Source organism: Equus asinus, chromosome 3 (assembly GCF_041296235.1).
Source record: "Equus asinus isolate D_3611 breed Donkey chromosome 3, EquAss-T2T_v2, whole genome shotgun sequence".
NCBI classification, from domain to species: Eukaryota; Metazoa; Chordata; class Mammalia; order Perissodactyla; family Equidae; genus Equus; species Equus asinus.
This window is the reverse complement of record NC_091792.1, coordinates 39,675,788-39,693,877: the sequence shown is the minus strand read 5'-3', so window position 1 is coordinate 39,693,877 and position 18,090 is coordinate 39,675,788. Positions and strand designations below refer to the sequence as shown.

Below are 18,090 nucleotides of genomic sequence, written 5' to 3'. Positions count from 1 at the left end.
ATAAAAACAATATATATTTTTATTAATTAAAAAAATTACCCATGATTAAAGCAAAAATTATAATACTGTATTGTTGGGTTTATTATATATATATGAAAACAATAGCCTAAAGTTGGGGTATTTCTGGCTTAATTTGTGAATTTCTCTGATGTCAATATTGAGCATCTTTTTGTGTATTATTGACCATTTGAATATCTTCTTTGTTTAAGTATCTGGTGAAGAATTTGAGACTTGCTATATTACACAATATTTAATATAACATGTCATGATAAGACTTATAGGACAAATTGACATGTTAATATTTAGTCTTCTCATTTATCAACATGGTATATCTTTCATTTTAGGTTATCTTTTAATTTTTCTCAGTAATATATGGCAGGTTTTTTTTTTTTTTTAAAGGTAGTAAACTGACCTCTGTACCCATTAAGCAGTAATTCCTCATTTCCCCCTCTCCCAGGCCGTGGTAATATCTAATCTGCTTTCTATATCTGTATGAATTTGCCTATTCTGTACATTTCATGTAAGAGGAATCCTGGAGTATTTGTCCTTTTGGGCCTGGCTTATTTCACTTGGCATAATGTTTTCAAAGTTCTTCTATGTTATAGCATGCATCAGAATTTCATTCCTTTTTATGGTGAAATAATATTTCATTGTAATATACCACATTTTATCCATTCATCTGTTGATGGACACTTGAGTTGTTTCCACCTTTTGGCTATCCCACCTTTTAGCTGCATTGAAAATTGGCGTACAAGTATCTGAGTCCTCTTTTCAGTTTTCTTGGGTACATACCTAGAAGTGGAATTGCTGGGTCACGTGGTAACTCTGTGTTTAGCTTTTTGAGAAACTGCTGAACTGTTTTCCACGGTGACTTCACCACTTTACCACATTCATCAGTTTACTACTAGTTTCTCCACATCCCTATCACTGCCTGTTATTTCCTGTTTGTAATACCTTTTTAAGGTAGATTCCTTAGGATTTTCTACGAAAACAATGGTATGTGAACAGAGTTTACTTCCTTTTTGATCTCTCTGCTTTTCTTTCTCTTACCTCTTTATGTTGGATTTCTACAGTATAAAATTGAATTTCTACATTCTTGCCGTGTTCCCAAACTTAGGGAGATTATGTTCAATATTTCACTATTAAATCTGTTGTTAGCCATAGGATTTCATAGATACCCTTTATCTGCTTGAGGAGGTTTTTTGCTGGGTGGGTTTGTTTGTCTGTTTTTAATCATTAATGGTATTTGATTTTGTCCACTGGCTTTTCTGCATCTATAGTTTTTCTTTTTTAAACTATTAATTGTTTATGTATATCACTGGATTTGGTTTGCTAAAATTTTCTCAAAGCTGAAAAGTGTCCTCTTTTCCTCTATTTTGTGTAATACTGGCATATATTTGTATGCCAAACATAGTTTGTATAAGACTGGCATATGTTTTCCTTAAATATTTGGTGGAATGCACCAGTGAAATCATTTTGGACAAGAGGTTTTTTTAAGGAAATTTTTGGATTTATGAATTAAATTTTTTTACTTGGCAGTATTGGTCTCTTTCATTTTTCACAATACTTTTCTGTTTGATTTATTTTGTTGAATTTGTTAGCACAAAGTTGTTTGTAAGATGTCCTAGTTATTTTTTTAGTGTTTGTAGGATCAGTGGTGATGTTTCCTCTTTGATTCTTGATGCTGACAGTTTCTTTTCTTTTTTTCCCTATTAGTTTACTAGGTGTATATTAATTTTTTATTATTTGCAAAGAACCAACTTTTGGAGATGATTTTCTTTATCATTTGTTTATTTTCTGTTTAATCGATTTTCACTTTTTTATTTTCTTATACTAACTTTTGATTCAATTACCTCTTCCTTCTTTTTGCTTCTCTCTTTTTTTTTTGTGGAGGAAGATTATCCCTGAGCTAACATCCACTGCCAATCCTCCTCTTTTTGCTGAGGAAGACTGGCCCTGAGCTAACATCCATGTCCATCTTCCTTTACATTATAAGTGTGATGCCTGCCCCAGGATGGCTTGACAAGCAGTGCATAGGTCCACACCCAGGATCCAAACTGGCGAACCCTGGGCTGCCGAAGTGAGATGTGCAAACTTAACCACCGTGCCACCAGGCTGGCCCTCTTTTTGCTTCTTGTATTGAAAGCTTACTTCTTTCTTGTTTTCTAGTATAAACAGTTAAAGCTAAAGATATCCCTTTTTGTCCCCGTGTAGCTGCTTCCCACAAATGTTGATGTTACATTTTCATATTGTTCAGTTTAAAATATATTCTCATTTTTCTTGGATTTCTTCTTTGACCAGTGGATTATTTTTTTTTTTAAAGATTTTATTTTTTCCTTTTTCTCCCCAAAGCCCCCCAGTACATAGTTGTATATTCTTTGTTGTGGGTCCTTCTGGTTGTGGTATGTGGGACGCCGCCTCCACGTGGTTCAATGAGCCGTGCCATGTCCGCGCCCAGGATTCGAACCAATGAAACACTGGGCCGCCAACAGTGGAGCGCGCGAACTTAACCACTCTGCCACGGGGCCAGCCCCTGACAGTGGATTATTTAAAAGTATGTTGCTTGATGTTCCAGTGTTTTTGATTTTCTAGATTTCCTTTTATTTACAATTTCTGATTTAAATTTGTAGTCACAGGATAAACTATTATATCAAATCTTTGAACTTTATGGAGACGTGTTTATGGCCTGTTGTTGAATGAAGTTCACTTATAAACAGTGTTTACTCTGCAGTTTTATGTTATAGGATTTTATAAAGGTGCATTAAGTCGTGTTGGATAATGTTCAAATCTTTAACCTTCCTGGTATATATATATATTTTTTTTGGTGGCTCAGTTGTTTTAGTAATTGCTGCTTATGTGGTTAATATATAACTGCAATATCATAATTATGCCTACGAAAATTAGCCTTAATTTGATAAAATCTAATGATACTGTCCATTTTTAAATCTTCCTAATTTCCTTCTAAAGTTTTTATAATTCCCACTGCTGTCTGCTGCTTTCCTTCTCCACCTAGTCCTGCCAGCCCAATCCAGGATCCAGGATTAATTATTGTATTTGGTTATCGTGGTTGTTTAATCTCCCTTAACCTGAAAGGTCCCCTCACCTTTATTTTGTATTTTATGACACTGACTTTTTGAAGAATCCAGCCAGTTGCCTGGTAGAAAATCGCACATTCTCAATTTTTTCTGGTTGTTTCCTTGTGATTGGATTCAGGTTAAAACATTTTTGGCAAGACTGTAACATAGGTGATAGTGTATGCTTTTAAGTGTATCACACATACCAGTTTGCTTCATTGTTGATATTAAGTTTGATCATTTGCTCAAGGTGGTGATGGCCAGATTTCTCAAATATAAGGATGCTTTTCCCTTGTAATTTGTGAGTATCTGAGAGTGATACTTTGAGGCCATGTGAGTATACACTTTCCTTCCAAGTTTTCATCCAATGTTTTTATTATCTATTGATGATTCTTTCTTGAATCAATTATTACACTGAGTTTTAATGTTTATGGTACTTAAAAACATAAATTAAAAAATAGTTGTGGTATATCAAAATTTAAACTGTTAGACACTACTAGTATATTAACTTGTGCTGTTAGAGCAGCTTTTTAAAAGCATTTCCTGCTGTTTCTTGTGAACGTGTTGTCAATACCCTCCAGCAAAGAGCGCTAAGAACAAACTTGTAGTTAGACAAGTTGGGTTTATTACTGCTTGTAGCAAGGGAGAACACACACTGGGAAACCATGGGTAAGAGGGTGTTAGAAAGGATTTAAAGGATTTGAGCTTTGGTTAGGTGAATTGGAGGATGGTCCAAGGTAACAGGAGTTCGCTTTGGATCGGGTACTGTCAAAAAGCTAGAACAGTTTTATGATTTGATCTCTCAATAAATCTCATCTATAAGGCGGGCACAATATAATGAGACTAATGCTATAATTGTTAAAAAAGTAGCTCGTATTCACTCCTATTATCTGTGAGAGAGGGGTGTTTGGTGTTTTGTGTCTTAGATTTTGTCTGTGTTCAGATATGATTACAAGTGGTCTTGCTTTAGTCTTGATCCATCGTGGTCTGGGTGGCCTTGTCTGATGTTGATGTTTTGTGAAATTGTTTATGTTCAACGAAGTGCATCAAGGGCTAGCCAATAGTACTAGGCCAGTTCCCACATATTAGGAGCTGCTTTTCTCTTTCTCTTTGTCATTTTAAAGAAAGTTTGTAACTCATTGATGTTTTTTAAGAAAGTTTTTTCCACTGGATATAGTCTCTTACGTAAAGTTCTAAGAGTGATGACTCTACTGCATAGGTGAGGAGAGTGGAGGGTGTGGGCTCAGCTCAGTGTGGACAAGACTCAGATACATGTATAGTTTCTGTGTTCTTTTTGTGCTGTGCCTGTAATGTAAATGGTCATTTGTGTAGTTAATGAATTGGTAAGTATGTCTCATCTCAAGCATATTGTATTACAGAAAATATTAGTACTAATTTTAAGTTTTGGGTATTTCTATTTTATACATTTATAGTAAGTTAACAATTGTTGGAAACTTAGTGATTTGGCTTTAGATTGAAATATTCCAGTATATCTTTAGAAATTTCTTATTCAGCCACTTGTCTTTATGTATCAGGATTTTCTTGATATGGTCTGACCAAAACAGTACAGAAATAAATTACTGAAACAGATAAAAATTCATGATTACATATTTTTATTTTTATTAGACAGGAACTTTGTTTTAATTCTCTTTGTGTAAGTAAATATAACTCATAAAATAATTTTACACTAATAATATTGTTCATACTTTTTAAAGATTGGAGCTCCATGTAAGATTTCATTTGGAAAGGGTTCCACTGGGGGAAAATGGTTGAGTATCACTATTTATACTATTAATAGTATAAAGTAAACATCTGTTTAGTATTGTTACTTGACATGGATGACTGGCTATTTAACTCAGAGTAAGTATAGTACATCTTTATTTATATAGTTATATGTATTTATATATAGTACATCCACAGATCTTGCTTTTGAGGATTTCTGGCTTCTCTGAATCCATTGTTATGAAATTAGCAATTCTTGCTCCAATATGATTAATAACCTTATGATAAAATATAAATTCCAGGGGCGGGCCCTGTGGCTGAGTGGTTAAGTTCGCATGCTCTGCTTCCCCAGCCCGGGATTTTGCCGGTTGGGATCCTGGGCGCGGACATGGCACCGCTCATTAGGCCATACTGAGGCGGTGTCCCACATGCCACAACTAGAAGGACCCACAACTAAAAAATATACAACTATGTACTGGGGGGATTTGGGAGGTGGGGTGCAATGGAAAGAAGATTGGCAACAGTTGTTAGCTCAGGTGCCAATCTTTAAAAAAAAAAAAAATTCCATAGAATATTTTCTGGATAGTGAAACAGTTTAAAGTCTTTTTTGATATAACTGTTTTAATAATATATCATACACTTTGTTTTTTATGAAAGGAGCATATCATGACCATAGTTTTATTTTTGGATAACTTGGGGTTTCCAGTTTGAATCTCAGTTATTGTAGAGTGATGCCATTGGAGAGAGTTTGTGGTTTAATTCATCCCTGACTTTTAGAAATAGACATGTAGGTACCCTAGCCCATTCTTCTTCCCAGATTCCCTCCTTTCCCCCTCCTCTAATGCTATTAAAACCATCATTATCCTCTATTTTATACATATGGAAGAAGGTTCTGCCCTCCCCCCACCCATACCTATTATTATCCACAGGCAGTCATAAGGTGTTATTAGGGATTTATAAAGCATTACTTTCTCTAGTTTGTAGTGCAAAGAAAATTGGTGTATTTATTATAGTATTGACTGTGCTTTTTCAAACTATAATTCTTGCCCTGCCCACCCCCTGGTTTGGAATCACTGTTGTATGAATATGAGGGCAGTCTGTCTGTGATATGACTCCCCATTTATCACCAGGGTTGACTGGATCAACTACTGTCTATAAAAATAATCTTGGGAATGACTGTTGGGTTTGCTCTTTGCATGTTTTGGCTACCCTTGTAATTAATTTGGCTATGGTAATGTAGTGCCTTATTTGCCCCCAAAAGTTGGAATAGTGACACCATCTTGCTTACTAGGCAGAAACTAGTGTAAAAATGGGCTCTTTGTTTTACTATAGAGTCAGCTGATATGATGATATTATCCCTCTGGCTTGACTATTTTTCTTATAGTATTAGTGATAGAATGAATGCTGTTTTAGGTAGTAAAGTCATGTTGTAGTCTGAATTAGCTGTACTATTTTGGCTAGTAACTTAGCAGAGAATACCACTTTCTTAGGCAGCTCTCCTTACTTCTCATTTGGGGCTGTTTCTCTGTACCTTAGAGTGAATATGCAGAGAAAAAGAACTAGACCCTAATTTCCATAACTTAGATCACACCAGTTGGGGAATATTTTAATTGTGGTTGTCTAGCTATGTTAGTGCTGTATTGTTTTTGCTTTCAGTTATGCTACAAAGTGGAAAAGATTGAATTGCTTATCTATTTCTCATTATGTTGTAAAACTTTCTTGTGACCCATAGAAGTGAAGAAGTGATACAGCAAACTGAACATAGCTAGGGTGGTTTCCTAATTAAAAACTCCGACCCATCCTTGTTTTAGGGGCGAGGGTTAGTTTCTTGTCATATCCACACTGCAAGCAGTACTTACCTGTTAGAAGTAAGTTCACTCTTAATGGATCTGGTTTTTAGAGATGGGACTGTGGTAGCAAATCAGCATGAGAATATTACACTGTCATTTTTATTTTTTTTAAGTTGTTGGTTTTTTGTTTTTTGGGTTTTTTTTTTGCTGAGGAAGACCAGCCCTGAGCTAACATCTGTTGCCAATCTTCCTTTTTTTTTTTTTTTTTACCTGAGGAAGATTAGCCAAGAGCTAACGTCTGTGCCAATTTTCCTTCACTTTATATGTGAATCACCACCACAGTGTGGTTGACCAGTGGTGTTGGTCTGTACCTGGGATCCGAACCTGCAGACCTGGGTCTGTTGAAGTGGAGCATGCTGAACTTAACTACTGTGCCATGGAGCCAGCCCTGCTGTCCTATTTAAGTGAGCAAATGGGTGTTTATGAGATGGTGACTTGCCTAAGATAATATTACCTACTGAGAATTGTCTGACCTAGAGCCCGGATGTGTTGATTTCCTAATGGTGACTCTGCGCTATGCTGGATTATGCACAGCTGGATCATTCTTTTTAGTTGAGCTCAAGTAAGATGATACATATCTTTTACTTTTTGAGAGTTAAAAATTGAAAAGGCAAGTCAAAAATTTATTAGAGACTTTCTTGGAAGGTGAAAATAAATGTGCCACCTCACTACTAAAGTTTATTTTTGACCACTGTGTCAATCTGCGTAGAAAGTTTATTTTAAACATCAGATTACAAGAGTTTTCTGAACTTTCTCTCTCTTTTTTATAGGGTTGGGGAGGATAGGAGTGGTGGAGAAATCCATTAGAAACTGAGTACCACTGCCCTTTTCTTTTACCTTCTAACCAGAATTCTTTCCTAAATTCCACAGTTAGCATCTGTGTTCCAACACCAATTCTCTGACACCAGCTGGGTGTCCTACAATTCAATTCAAATTTGGCACAAACTACCCATAGTTAGTGTCATATCCCACAAGTTAAAGGCACAATTGTCTCTCTCTCTTTTTTTCTTGGTGAGGAAGATTTGCCCTGAGCTAACAACTGTTACCAATCTTCTTCTCTTTTTTTTTTTGCTTGAGGAAGGCTAGCCCTGAGCTAACATTCATGCCAGGCTTCCTCTGTTTTGTATGTGGGATGCCTCCACAGCATGGCCGATGAGTGAAGTAGGTCCATGCCCGGCATCTGAACCTGAAAACCTGGACACCAAAGTGGAAGACTGGCTCCCTAAAACCCTAATTCTTCAATACTGACAGTAACTTCTTGGAGTTAAGTGTCATATCCCTCAAGTTAAAGGGCAAGTTGCCTAACAACATTGTCTTTACTTTGGATGCCAACCACAAGTGGGGTCCCCGGGCTACCTGTACTTCTGTCTGACCTGGCTATAAATTCAGAGGTTTCTACAGCTAGCCTTCAGGTTGGATAATTCACTAGAATGATTCACAGAACTCACTGAAAACTCTGTACTTAGGATTACACTTTTATTATAAAGGATCTCAGGTGCAGCCAAATGGAAGAGAGGAATAGGGCAAAGTCTAGGATCGGGGTGGGGCCACACAGATTTTTCCATGCCCTCTCCTAATAGTATCTATGCATGCCACCCTCCCACCATATCGATGCCTCTGCCAACAAGGTAGATCCCTTGAGCCTTGATGTTCAGTATTTTTATTGAGGCTTCATTATGTAGGGATGGTTGATTAAATCATTGGCTTTGTGGTTGAGCTCAATGTCTACCCCATCCTCCCTTGCTGGAGATTGAGAGGTGGGGCTGAAAGTTTTTCTGGTGACCAGCCCCCATCCTAAAGCTATCTAGACACTACCATGAGTCATCTTGTTAGCAGAAGCTCAGGTATGGTTGAAAGGGGCTCTGACAGAGTTAGTGTCAGAATTGAAGAATTATGCCTTTAATTTTTTCATTCTGACACAAGCTCTGGTTAGTTCGTGTCAGAAGTGAATTGAATAGTAGGATACCTAGTTGGTGGCAGAGAATGAGTAATAAAAGACACTCCTATCGCTCAAGAAATTCCACAGATTTTTGAATCTGTGCCAGGAAGTGGGGCCAAAAACCAAATATGTATATGTATTTTTAATTATACTACAGTATCAGTGTAACATCTTTTATCTTTTGAATTGTTTTTGGGATTCTTAACTTTGTCTCCAGACTGTTTGTTAGGATTCTACCAGAGAAATAGGTTTCAGAATTTAATTTCTCTGCTTCATTTCCATCTAATTCCTCCCTCCCCTTTCCACTTTTCCAGGCATCACTGATTTTACTTTCTGTCACTATAGGTTAGTTTGTACTTTCTATATAAGTAGATTATACAGTGTCTTCTCTTTTCTCTGGCTTCTTTCTCCATCTCAATAAATTTGAGATTCATCCATATTGTTAGATGAACTATCAATACTTTGTTCCTTTTTATTGTGGAATACTATTCCATTTTTGGATATAGCACAATTTGTTTTTCATTTACGTATTGCTGCACTGGGTTGTTAACAGTTTTTGCCTGTTACACATGAAGCAGCTACAAACATTTGTGAGCATTTTTTTATGTGGGCATGTCCTTTCGTTTTTCCTCTGAGTGGAATAATGGAGTCATATAGTAGGTATATGTTTACTTTTATAAGAAACAAGATACAAGTCTTAGAAAACTGCTTGCAGGTTTTTCCAAATTTGTCTTGCCTTTTCATTTTTTGCTAGTGTCTTTTGAAGTTCAAAAGTTTTTTGTTTTGACGAAGCCTAGTTTAAATTTTTTTCTTTTATATTTCATGCTTTTTGTGTTGTATTGTGGTAGATTGAATAATATCCCCATCCTTCGAAGATGTCCATGTCCTAATTTTCAAAACCTGTGAATATCGTGGCTAAAAACTTTGCATGTGTGATTAAGTTAAGGATCTTGAGATGTGGAGATTATCGTGGATTATCCAAGTGGGCCCAGCTTAATCACAGACTCCTTATAAGAGGGAGGTAAGAAGGTCAGGGCAGAAGAAAGAGATGGGAGACTGAAGTAGAGGTTAGAGTGATGCACTTTGAAGATTGAGGAAAGGACCATGAGCTAGGGAATTCAGGCAGCTTTCTAAAAGTTAGAAAAGGCAAGGAAACAAATTATTTTCTAGAGCTTCTAGAAAGAACACTGGCCTGCCAACACTTTGATTTTGGCCCAGTGAAACTGACCTTGGACTTCTGATCTCAAGAACTATAAGATAATACATTCATGTTGTTTTATGCGACCAAATTTGTGGTAATTTGTTACAGCAGCCATAGGAAGCTAATACAGATTTTGGCACTTAGAACTTGGGGTGCTGCCATAACAAATACCTAGAAATGTAAAAGTGCCTTTGAAATTGGGTAATGGGTGGAATTATGAGGAGCATGATAGACAAAACATAGATTGCCTTGAATGTACTGTTGGTGGAAATATAAATGTTAAAGACTGTTGGTGAGCCCTCAGAAGGAAGTGAGGAGCACAGGAGAGAAAACCTGTATCATCTTAGAGAATACTTAAATCATCATAAACTGACTTCGGTAGAAATATGGACATTAAAGGGGCTGAAGGTGAGGACTCAGAAGAGAGTAGGGAGTATCGTGAAGAAAGCCTATAGCTTCTTAGAGAAATACCTAAATACCTAAATTCATAAACAGAATTTTGATGGACATATGAATGTTAAAGGTGCTGCTGGTGAGGGCTCCAAAGGAAATGAAGAACATGTTATTGGAAACTGGAGTAAAGGGAATGCTTGTTGGATGGTAACAGAAAGCTTACTTGAATTCTGTCCTATAGTTATATTCTCTATTATGTCTTGCCTTGGTATAGTAGCAGTCATTTGTGTATAAATTTGCTCTTCTATTATGTGCATGCATAAAGTACTTTAGTTCTAATTAAAGTGACAGATTTGTGTTTTTATATAAATTAAATTTGTATTTTAATAAAATAGTATTCTTCAGAGCAAACATCTTAGTAGACTATATATATTTGAGATGTCATTATCACTAAAGTCTTTTTGCAGTTTTTCTTTGAATAAATGGGTATGTAAAAGTAATTTACTATAAACTTTTAATTTCTGGATTTTACTGATGACTTTAAAAAAAACCAAACTATTTTTAAAAACATATTTTGAACTAAAATGGTTATTAAAAAAACACATACATTAGTTTTATTTAGATATGCTTATTGGTTATTGGAGAAAATTATTTAGAAAGTGGAAGTGCAATGTTAGAATAATTTTAAATGATAGCTTTTGTTAATGGTTATTATTTATTAATGTGATAAAAATTATAAATATCTGTACATTCAGTCTTTATCCTGTTTTTCCAAATCTTTTTCTTCTGTATTCTAGGTTTTTTTGTTTTTTTTTGGAAGGAGGATATATAAAACAGTAATCATTACTATGTTTTTAACCATTGCTAAGTTGAAAACCAGTGTTTTAGTTTAAAACAAAATTTAGTGCTATTTAAGTGTGGAATTCCTAAATATTATAGTTCCCTCTTCTGTCTTTTCAGAGCTATTGCACCATGTTAAATTTTTCAAATTAATTTCAACAAGTGTTCGAAAATCACCGATAGACCTAAATCTGCTATTTGATTCTCTGGAGTAAGAAGGACTCCTCTGCCTGCTACCTATATCTCTAGTATTTCTGTTGAGGTTGGAATTTGAAATAGTCATTATCGAAAGTTATTTGTAAGAAATATGAGAGACTGGGGTACAAAGTAAGAGGCACAGTGAAGAAGCATGCAGGCAGTTTCAGAGCATAGGACAGCTAACATGTTTGTGCAAGTCAGTGGCATGAAAAAGAGGGGCATGAGGAGTTGTTCCCGAGTAAAAGATCTAAGAAACGTAGTAGCCACATACAAAGAGTGGTTCTTGTTAGGATTCTGTTTAGATCAAATTACCTAGAGAAGACATTTTTGAGACAATCTTGGAAATTTGAGTATTAACTGATATTTGTTAATATCATGGAAACTTAATTTGCTGAGTGTGATATAGTGATTATGTAAGGCAATGGCAAAATTATTTAAAGATACATGATGTGTGTGGTTAGAGGAGGGAGTGACATGATGACTGGGATTTACTTTAAGATACCTAAAAAACAAGAATAAAAGGCAAATATAGCATATTGGTAATATCTTGAATAAGTGTTGAATGTAGGTGATGAGTAGATAGGAATTGAACGTGCTCTTCTCTCTAGTTTTATATATAATTGAAACAGTTTCATTTAAAAAATTTGGTTTTCTTGTTCACTGACCACGTTTTTGCTGCCACTGCTCCTCTCCCAACATTTAAAAAAAATTCTTTAATCTTTAAAAAGTATTTATATTTCTAATAAGAAAACGAGGCTTTTGCTGGCTATTTCATCCTTCCTTCTATTTTTTTTTCTCCTTAGCGGTTATCACCGTCTACTAAGGTAAATATTCATTTTGTTTGTTGTGTGACTTCTCCCTCGAAATATAAGTTCAATGAAGGCAGGAGGGATTTTTATCTGTTTTGTGCGTTGCTGCATCTTCATACCTATACCTGCCTAGCACATGGTGGTGCTTAGTAAATAGTCGAATGAGTGACTGAGTGAATGGGAACCAGAGGTCTTGAAGACTGAGGACATGGCATTTGACCAAAGACAGAACCAAGGAGAACCCCTTTGAAAGTTAATCCTGTGTGACTTTAGGGGAAAATGTGGGCTAGTACATAAAAATTTAAGGGGATAATAAGCCATCTCTGCCCCATTTGACTGTAAAGCCTTGATATATCAAAGATTCAACATATTCTCAGCAATAGGAATAGCTTTAAAGTAAGTTATTATACTGTAATTTCTCTAAGTGTCTTTCATATAGTCTTAAAAGTTTCACCCCCAATCACCTATTTATTACTGAAAAGCAGTCCCTTCTTGAGATTTATTTTGTTTAAAGTTTATGTATTTCTTCTCAGGTAAAAAGTTATTTAAAACTTAATGATCTTGTACAGGCAAGATGAATTTTAGAAACTGTTCTTATGGTTTCTTTTGATATTAAAAAATACATAATCTCACATTTTCCCTTTTCCTAACAGTGGATTTTCTCTCTTTTCCAATGTATATGTGTTTACTAGCTAGATTTTAATATCTTGCTGCATGGACATCATAGTTAGCAGTTCTCTACTACCTTAAAAAGATAGATGTTAGTTCTTAACAATACTGTGAGACACATCTGATAATAATTGTACTCAGTAGTTAAGATGGCTGAAAGTTGAGTATTAAAAATGACAGTGAGGGATTGGCCCAGTGGTGTAGTGGTTAAAATGTTTGTGTGCTCTGCTTTGGCGTCCCAGGGTCCATGGGGTCAGATCCCAGGTGCAGACCTACACACTGCTCATCAAGCCATGCTGTGACAGCATCCCACATACAAAATAGAGGAAGGTTGACACAGATGTTAGCTCAGGGATAATCTTCCTCAAGCAAAAAGAGGAAGATTGGCGACATGTTAGCTCAGGGGCGACCTTCCTCACCAACAAAAAAATAAGGGAAAATTCAGAAATATTTGATATTCTAAAATGAATGTTTTTTGGAATCACTGCTTTTAAAATTACTGAACTCATTTTCATAACCAAAAGCTATAAGCCTTGAGTTAAGGAAAAATGTAATCAAAAATTTCTAGTGAGTCTCAATTTTATTTGATCTTGGGGCCCTTTTACACTCTTAAATTTATTGAAAACCCCAAAGAGCTTTCATTTATTTGGGTTATATCTCTCAATATTTATCCTATTAGAAAGTAAAACTGATGTGTTAAAAGCATTCATTTATTAAACTTACTTAAAAATAACAGCTAATTACATGTTTATACAATTAACATATTTTGGGTGAAATAGCCATATTTTTCTGAAACAAAAAATTAATGAGAAAGATGATATTGTTTTACATCTCTGCAGATATTTAAAGTCTGGTTTAGTAGAAGACAGTTGAATTCTTATATCTTCTTCTACTTCCAATCTGTTATGATGTTACGTACCATGTAGTCTGAGAAAAACTTCACTGTATGCTTATGAGAGATCGCGAGTGAAAAACACAAATAGCGTCTTAGTATTCTGAAAATAATTTTGATCTCATAGACTCCATGTCAGGGTCTCAGAGACCCCCAAGATACACATTTTGAGAACTGCTGGAATCATTTCTCACTTGGATACTCTATGTGGGAATATAGGTTTTAAATGAGAGAATATTTTTAAAAAATATAATAGTGTCAATTGGATAAGTTTCTGTTTGATATGTTTTACTTTAGGGGAACTATTGCAGCTTGTGCTTACTTATGTATATAAATTTGAGCATTGAGGAAGGATGCCCTGACCCGCAGAGTTGTGTATGTAAATTTCACATCTTTTAAACTATCATGTAATAGAATGGCCACCTTATTTCTTAGAGAAGTAGAAATTAATTCAATAGAAATAGATTAAGTTTTTTAAAACAAGCTTTTTGATATTTAGAGTTACTTGCAATTAAGGGGGAAAGCACAACCTTTAAATACACTTAATTTATTAAAAAAATCATGATGCTTAATTGTCATTATTGAGCAAATATTAGTGTTGTTTCCTCTTTTTAGACATATCTATAGCTAGACAATTAAAGATAAATATTCTCTTTTTTTCTAAACAAGATTATCTTTCTTTTTATGACAGTTTGTAAAGCTTTATCTTTGTTGGTTTGCCTTCTACCTCCATCTATATGCAACCTAAGAATCAATAGTACATTAAATTAGCTGATGTGGATGGAAAAATAATAAATAATGAAAATAGCCCTTATTACTTACATTCTCTTATAGTTATAACTAATATAAAATCCAGAGGGTATTGGTGAGGGGATGAGGGGGATGAAGCCTTACACATCAAGTTGTTTCACAAGTAATCTGTACTTTTGGATCTTTTATTTTATAGTTTTGATTACAAACAACATTGATGCTGAGTAGCCAGTAAATTACTTTCATTAATAGCAGTATGCACGGTGGGCATTTTTATTGATGCTTGTCTGTAATATTAGACACAATGACTTATTTACAGGCTTTTGTTAATTATAAAGCTAGTAAAAATCTCAAGTTGTTATGGGCATGCTATACATTTGTTGACAATATAAATTGTATGGGGTTTTAATGCTCGATACATTGTTCTTACGTTAGGATGATATATTAATTTTTTCATTCCCTCTGTTAGCTTCCCAATCTTGCACAGTTGCTAAGAGGAGTGCATCAGCAGCAATAAGACCTTTTCCCTCAACGTGTCTGACATGCATCTGAAAATGTGACAGAGGAGAGCTGTAGCCAGATTTTAGAAGTTCTTTCGTTAAATCATATAAGAAACTTAAACTGATAGTATTTCACATTTTCCACATAATATGCTCTTTTGATGAGTAACTGTGTAGCAGCAGCACAGGAAAAGCAGAGTTCTTGGCAATACCAGCTCAATTGCATCTGCAGATGAGGATTTAAAATTCTATGCAGCAGACAGTACCTCCAGCAGGCGAGTAAAAGGTTACTGCATTGTTTTGCTTGTTTGTTTCCATAGCCTTTATCTAGAAAAGATTTTTTAAAAAAAATTCAATGTGAACTGCATGCCTGTTTTTAGATATTCTGGAAATTGATTTAAGTATAACATGAATATCAAAAGGGCAGTACAAGGTGAAGGAAGAGGCAATACTGGCTCTTTTTAGCTTTGAACCAAGGAAGAAATTGAGCATGAGGCATACACAAATAAAGAACCTTCAGTGCCACAGAAAACAGGAAGTTTTAAAATTATACATTTTAATTCAAGGTGTTTTTTATTGCATTTAATTTTTAGACTATCTTAAAAAGGGTGCTGTTAACAATGATTGATAATTGCTGATCTATGAATGTTCATTAAGTTACAATTATTTGAAGTACGATTATTTGGGAAGACTATAAAGTGTTTGTGTTAATGTGACCCTCTCTTGTCCTGAAAATTATAATGTGAATTATAATTACATGGTATAAATAAATATCTTTATATATTATTGGCAAAAGAGGATGCTTAAGTGTAAAAGATATTACAGTATGACTAACATTCTTAATACTATTGCTTATGTTTTCAGGGTGGTTTGTGTTTTTTGAACCTTTCTAATGAGATGAAAATAACCAAATGGGAGAAGATTCAGCATCAAAACCACCAGGGTTTTGATGGTTTTTTACTTATTGTCAATACCTATCTGTAGCCACATGCCCTTTTCTTCTCATTAAAATTCTTCTAACATTTATGATAGCAGGGGCTTCCTTGGTTTATCTTGCTTATTTATTCCATCATTATCTGCACCACTATTTTTACTATAGAATTTTATTGTTCCATATTTCTCAAATTTAAGTACAATATTCAAATGGAATTTTTTACTTTGCATATCAACCACCATGCTGCCCTCTCCCAACAATACTTAAAGATTTTTATTAGCTACTGTCTAAATTTTGTTTAAAAAAAATACTTATGCCTATGTTTCTGTATTTTAGATTGAAGAATAAGGTTAAAATGATCCTGTAAGTTAATCTATAATATAGAAGTAAAATCAGTTGATTATTCTTACTGTGAGTGTTTGGCAGGCTCCTTGAGTCGTAGAGTCATAAAAGGTCAGCAGTTCTGATTGGTAAGTTAAAGAATCCGTCCAGTAATTTGCTCCCTGTTGTTTCTCAAAGCAATGCAGCAGCAGTTCTTTTCCAGATATTGAGCAGTTCTTGAATAGTGTGTATGGGGACAGTGAGGGGTGGGGCTCATTCCTGTTGGTTGTTGAAATAGTGTGCATTTACAGAGGGAACAGGTTGGATAGGCTGAGCTGAAGGAGTAGGCAAACAGATCTAAACTGATGGAGGACAGAAAGAGTGGTTAGTATAATTTTTGGGTATACTGTCTTGAGTTTGCTCCTTTGTTAAGTACTTGGGCTTTAACATACAACAATTTGAAAAATATTAAAGCACCTTACCGTCTTTTTAGAGAGTAGCCGGGAGACTTCTGTTTTAATATTGAGTTTTTCTTGGCGATGAGTTTGTGGCTGGTATCTTCTGTAGGGAAGCTGTTGTTTTATTCTTTTTTAACAGTGTTTCTTTCAGTCAGAGAGCTGCAGAATGAGCCAGTTAGCCAATTTTGAGTATATGTGGGACATTACCAGTTCTGATTTTCTAAGTTAAATTCTCATCTAATGAGCAAGTCAATGTGTGGCTGTGGCTGCAGCGTTATTTCTTCTTTAATGAAGAGGTTGAGCCGTTCGACCTGCTGCTCCGATCTGTTCTCTTGTAGCCATACATCAGACCAGTTGCAGAGATTATCCATCGAATGTCCCAGGCAACCAAAGGTAACTACATAGATTTATTTCAAATAAAAATATACAATTAAAATGGATGCGTTATAACTAGGACCAAATGATTAAAAATAAAAGACCAATTAAAGATGTCTTAGCAGTTTTCTTGACCTTGCAGTAGCTATCCAATATCATTTTGTCATCATCAGATTGTGTAGCAATGGAAATGCACTGCAGTAATTGATTTTGTAATAGGATCAGGTGATTTACTGGCTGCACTGACAACCACTTGCTTGCTTGCTCTGAGCTGTGGAGCACTCTAATGGATGTTGTGATTGCAGCCTGGAGTTGATGTGAGACTGCTGGCCACTTAAAGCCGCAGCGCTTATTTTTTAAATTACCATAGTAAGTTTTTCTTTTTGGTTTTCTCCTTTAAGTTTTGGGTAGCCTCAGTCATTTTATGGTTAATTTGAGTGCCCCTATGAAATTTTAGAGATTCTATATTATTTCATTCATCAATTCATAAAAAGTTCATTGGTACTAGTAGCCTTGAATATATTGAAATATCTCGCTGCTCTCTACTCCTAGCTCAGCATTAACGTATGTATCAAGACACACTGGTATTGATCACAAGAGTATATCTGTAAAATGTAAGAATTTATGTTAACTATCCTATGTTATCTAAATGAAACAGAATATTCTTAACATTTGTAAATTTAATCAGTTTCAAGCTCTAGCTGTAATTGTAATAATGGAATTATGGTAAGTTCTTGTACGAGCGAATTGTATTAGCTTTTTGTATCCTTTTTTGTTCTTTTGCTTTTCTCAGTGGTTTTGTAGATATAAGAACATTTAGGAAATCTGAGATGGACCAATTCTAAGGAATATTGATGAAAACATATAGCAGCTATTTTAAAGTAATGTTTAAGGATATAGCAAATTAAAAACTTAATATAGGAGATAATGAGTTTTCAGTGATTATATTTTAATACTCTTTGTTTTCATCTTTCTTCTATGCCCTTTAAACAAATAATTGATTTCAAATATAGAAGTATAGGACTAAAACTTAGAGTAGCATAGAACTAGTGTTGCAGAAAGAACAGTGGGACTCAGGTGCCCAAGATTTTGCCTGTTTTAAAGTTTTGCTTAGAGCTTTGCATTAGGAAAGAACATTTTCTCCTCTCTATCCCTTCCTCACCAA

At 34.9% G+C, this 18,090-nt stretch overlaps 1 protein-coding gene and 1 long non-coding RNA gene across 7 annotated transcripts in view; one reads left to right on the top strand and one right to left on the bottom strand.

Moving 5' to 3' along the window:
- The window catches only part of FBXW7 (F-box and WD repeat domain containing 7), a 219,646-nt gene that overhangs the window by 79,702 nt on the left and 121,854 nt on the right, over positions 1-18,090 (top strand). The window lies entirely within an intron of this gene.
- Positions 14,509-16,335, bottom strand: LOC123284508 (uncharacterized). Its single transcript, XR_006525552.2, has 2 exons — positions 16,182-16,335; positions 14,509-15,164 (listed from the first exon to the last, which is right to left on the bottom strand). It is a non-coding gene; the product is annotated as an uncharacterized lncRNA (long non-coding RNA).